Source organism: Triticum urartu, chromosome 7 (genome assembly GCF_003073215.2).
Source record: "Triticum urartu cultivar G1812 chromosome 7, Tu2.1, whole genome shotgun sequence".
NCBI lineage: Eukaryota > Viridiplantae > Streptophyta > Magnoliopsida > Poales > Poaceae > Triticum > Triticum urartu.
In genome coordinates, this window is record NC_053028.1 from 610,124,467 (window position 1) to 610,129,705 (window position 5,239).

Below are 5,239 nucleotides of genomic sequence, written 5' to 3' on the forward strand. Positions count from 1 at the left end.
AGCCTTCCACGCAGAGATAAAAGGGCAGGGGAAGAGAGGACCCCCTGTGTCGCAAGCCCCTCAAAGGAATAAAACCGTCAGATAAATCACCATTTACACATAAAGGTTACCTTTTATATTTCTCATTTTGATCGCATGAACACACCGTAAGACACTAGCACATCGTCTATAATAAGTCTCCCCGGCATCAATGCACTTTTTACGACTCAAGCAAGTGATCAAATTGCATAATTTAAATACATCATATTCTTCTCTCCTTTTTTTGCCTAAGGATCCCCAACAACCTTTGCTTATTAAACATGTGACTAACACATCTTCATATAATTTCGTAAAGTGGTTAGCACCTTAATAACTTGGCATTTACAGCAGAAACCATTTCAGGGGCTACAGTTCTTTGAGAAGCATGGACTCCGAAGCTAGTGAATTTATGGGATGACAAATTATGCGTCTCCATTTTCTTTTCAAAGAGATCAAATCAGAAAAAGTTAGAAGATCTTATAATAGTGAATGGAGAGAGTAAAAACCAAAAAATAGGATTCCTTGCAGTGTCATAGAACCGCCAACCTATTCTTGTAGGAGTAATGCAAAGTCCAATGTTTTCTCATATGAAAATTCAAGTTAAAATATTTTTATTAGGCAAAAGAGTCTGATTCTATTTGTAACGTTTTAATTACTTTTATGTGTACAGAGTATTCTTTTGAAAATGCGTGATTTCTTAGTGGGATTTATTTTGAACTGATTTTTTAGTTGGACTTGAAAAGGGGTCATTTGACCCAGGATCAAGTACTAGGATTTGTTTACTACTACTCCCTCCATTAAAGTTATACTAAATCAGTGATTTAAAAAAAGTTATACTAAATCAGTGACATTTACTTTGGGACAGAGGATTATTTTTTTGAGTCGATAGGAATATTTTCTTTCTTTTTTGAGCAAAAAGATAGGAATATTTTCTAGGGTTTTTTTTTGAGACAAGGAACATTTTGGTGACGTGTGCTTGTCTTACGAAGCTACAATCTGACCCAGCCCACAACAAGCACACACAAAAGCCCACATTAAACTGTCGATACAATCCCCACGGCCTTGTTTGAAGAGAGCGAGACTGACACTTTAGAGAGAGAGAGAGAGAGAGAGAGAGCTGCTCGGGCGGCTCTGGAAGCGAATGGGACGGAAAGCGAGCCGCCTGCGGCGACGCCGCCAGCCGCCAGCCGGCATCAGCCCCACCACGTCGCCGTCGCCTTCGCTTGCATCCTCCTCAAGGTATGCACTCTGCCCGTCTTCCCGCTCCTCTTCACCTGAAGCCCAGTTTCTCGTCGCCTTTTCCCTCGTTCATCTCTCGTGTACGCGTTGTTTGTCTACTCCGTCGTGCAACTGTGCAATCAATCGTTCTCGTGGAAAGGGAAGAACTCGAATCGCGTCGCCGCTGTCGTAGGTTTAGATTTTTCACTCGATTTCGCCGTAAAGGATACTACTGAGCCTTGGAACCCTAGATGGGATGTGCATGTACGGATAGTATAATTGGTTTGTTGGTTTTGAGAAGAAAATTAGGTCGAGTGTTCGTCGTACCCCAATATGTGATTTGCAAATGGAAAGGAGTACAAAAAGTACCCAAGCAGAAGAACCCGTGAAATTCCAGAGTATCCGTACTGTACATGTCCTGACAGTCGGTATTGGTAGCACATTGTTATTTATAGAGCTATAACTGCAGCTGTTTTATTCAGTGTTTACAGCCAAGCGAAATGTCATAGCGTCTGTCACCATTTCAGTATCATGATCTGAAGATGCAGATGGTTTTCACTGTCACGAAAAGTTTTAACTACAGGGTGGCTTTCCAAAATAAAATTCTTATCTGTGCATGCTGTCATCTTAGCCCTGTCATATAACCATCTTACAAAATAAATCGATCAACTTGCTGCTTATTTGTAAGTGTCGACTTTCTTGACATTTAAGGGATATACAAGATCTGGAGAACAACACATGCTTAATTGCTTGTCCATGGTCCAAGCATGCTGTCTGCCTTTTTTCATTTGTTACTGGACTAATAATCTTTCTAACCTTTCTGCCTTGAATTTGTTGTGTTTTGCAGAGAGTTTGCCATCATGCAAAGCCCGAGCAAATTGCCTGACCCATCTGTCTCTACTCCCCCAGGAGTGTTGGGGCACCAAGGTTGGGCTGACCTCCCAGATAAACTGCTTCACTCCATTGTTCCTCTGTTGGGATCTTTCCTCGACCTTATTGCGTTTGCTAGCACCTGTGGTTCTTGGCGTGCTGCCTTCTCTTCGTACCCATCCAAATCGACCATCTGCACCAAACTCCCACCTCTCCTCGTCCGACCCAATGTCTGTGTCGATGCCCCTCATCTCCCTTCCAGCAATGGTCGTCACAAGCTACGCACATGTAAGGTCATTGATCTGGCCAACCAGAACAGAGCCCTCCGCTGCCAGATTCCTCAAGAAACTTTTCAGAGGATGCGTTTTGCTGGCTCTTCCTATGGGCATCTCATCTGCTGCCGCCGAGGAAATTGCCTTGTTGTTGATGTGTTCACTGGTGCCGAGGTTTCACTTCCATCTCTCCCATTCAGTGGTGACTGTGAGCAGGAGTTCTACTTTGGCGGCACTCTGACAGCTCCCCTTGCATCACCCAACTGCCATCTCCTTGTCAGCACACGATCCTCCCTGTTTGATTGGCCGGTTGGAAGTGACTCTTGGTCTGAACTCAAGCTTTCTGATGCACGGGTAGATCAGATTGTGGAGTTCATGGTCAGTTCATCGCCATGGATTATTCTCAGAGGATCTACATTCTGAAGTTAGCCCCCCAGCTTGGCCTGCAGGAGATAACAACCGAGTGGTGGGATGACATGACTGAATGCCCATATCTAAGACCATGGCTGGTGGTCTGCGGTGATATGCTTCTCATGGTTGACCATTACATGAGCTTATCATTTGGAGCACCAGTCTTGTATAAACCCTACCACCTTGATATGTCGACCAGACCTGCAAAATGGGTGGAGGTGAAGAAGCTAGACAATTGGGCACTCTTTGTAGGGGGTGATGTGAGGAGCCCGCCGTTTTCTTGCTTGACCCCAGAGAAGTGGGGAGGGAGGAGCAACTGCCTGTACTACGCCCATTACTCTCAGCCTTGGAGCGTACATGGATTAGGTGACGCGGCAGATGCTGTGTGGGATCATTCCACCGACCCTGATCTTGTGTACAAGAGAAACTGGTACGGCCAGCTGCAGGCCTTCTGGGTGTATCCAAGCATGTTCTATTCCGATGCTCCAGTAGTGACGGGGCACCAAGACTGGGCTGACCTCCCAGATAATCTGCTTCACTCCATTGTTCCTCTGTTGGGATCCTTTCTCGACCTTATTGCGTTTGCTAGCACCTGTCGTTCTTGGCGTGCCGCCTTCTCTTCATACCCATCCAAGTCGACCTTCTGCACCAAACTCCCGCCTCTCCTCGTCCGGCCCAATGTCCGTGTCCAAGCCCCTCATCTACCTTCTAGCAATGGTCGTCACAAGCTACGCCACATGTAAGGTCATTGATCTAGCCAAGCAGAACATAGCCCTTCGCTGCCAGATTCCTCAAGAAACTTTTCAGAGGATGCGCTTTGCTGGTTCTTCATATGGGCAACTCATCTGCTGCCGCCGAGGAAATTGTCTTATTGTTGATGTGTTCACTGGTGCTGAGGTTTCACCTCCATGTCTCCCATTCAGTGGCGACTGTGAAGAGGAGTTCTACTTTGGTGGCACCCTGACAGCTCCCCTTGCATCACCCAACTGCCATCTCCTTGTCAGCACCCGATCCTCCCTGTTTGATTGGCCGGTTGAAAGCGACTCTTGGTCTGAAATCAAGCTTTCTGATGCACGGATAGATCAGATTGTGGAATTCAATGGCCAGTTCATTGCCATGGATTATTCTCAGAGGATCTACTTTCTGAAGTTAGCCCCCCAGCTTGGCCTGCAGGAGATAACTACCAAGTGGTGGGACGGCATGACTGAGTGCCCATATCTAAGACCATGGCTGGTGGTTTGCGGTGATATGCTTCTCATGGTTGACCATTATGTGAGCCTATCATTTGGAGCACCAGTCTTGTATAAACCCTACCGCCTTGATATGTCGACAAGACCTGCAAAATGGGTGGAGGTGAAGAAGCTGGACAACTCGGCACTCTTTGTAGGGGGTGATGTGAGGAGCCCGCCGTTTTCTTGCTTGAGCCCAGAGAAGTGGGGAGGGACGAGCAACCGCCTGTACTACGCCCATTACTCTCAGCCTTGGAGCGTACATGGCTTTGGTGATGCGGCAGATGCTGCGTGGGATCCTTCCACCGACCCTGATCTTGTGTACAAGAGAAACTGGTACGGCCAGCTTCAGGCCTTCTGGGTGTACCCAAGCATGTTCTATTCCGATGGCCAGTGATCATCGATGGGGCAACTACAGCTTGCTGCTCTACCAGCTTCTTCTCGGAAACTATCACTTCCAACAGACTTAGGCAGCTGAAAAAAGGTGCTTTTTCATGGTGACAGTCATGCTGAAGCTTCTGCAGTTAGTTTCATCCTTCTGTTTTAAAACATTGTAGGAGGCGTTTAGGGTTGCAATCGGTGCTTACTCTAGCTTTTGCCAGTTAATTTGTCGTTCAATTTGCTGTTTGGTTGTTGCACTGTATGGATATGTACTTGACTACGTATTGCTCATCTGTGCTGGAGTTGACTAGTTAAGCACCATGTTTCTGCATGACGAAGAGTGTTCCTGCATGTGCCCGTGCTCTTATTTGCATCTTAATCTATTTTAATTCGACAAGTTAATTACAACAAGCAGACTTGCATAGCTAATTTTGCTTGAAGATACATGATGTGTCACTCTTGAATTCGCCCGGTCTGTGAACAAGGCATTTTTTTCTTCAGTTATTGTAACAAGAGTTGCCCCGAAGTGTGTTTTGTTGTGCATGTATGATATACAGAGCTGTTGGTGTCAGCGTGAAATATCGCTGCACCGTTCATAATTCGTATGCGCATAGATATCAAGATGCCTGAAATTCGAAACACATTCCCGTTGAAAGAACACTAATTTCTCAGTTTGGTAACCAAAGAAGGCTTCTTCAAACTTCATGTACAAAACAGTAGGGTTCTAACATAGCCCAGTTTCTAATGATATAAGAATCAAAAGGGATATTGATTTTAACAAATGCATTTTTATTGAAAAGATATTTTAGCCCGTAAAGGCAGCAGGATCTCCTTGAACGT

General features: G+C 45.6%; 1 pseudogene; it reads left to right on the forward strand.

The window, feature by feature from the left end:
* Positions 1–1,093: 1,093 nt before the first annotated feature.
* Positions 1,094–4,727, forward strand: LOC125523209 (annotated as a pseudogene).
* Positions 4,728–5,239: the final 512 nt, after the last annotated feature.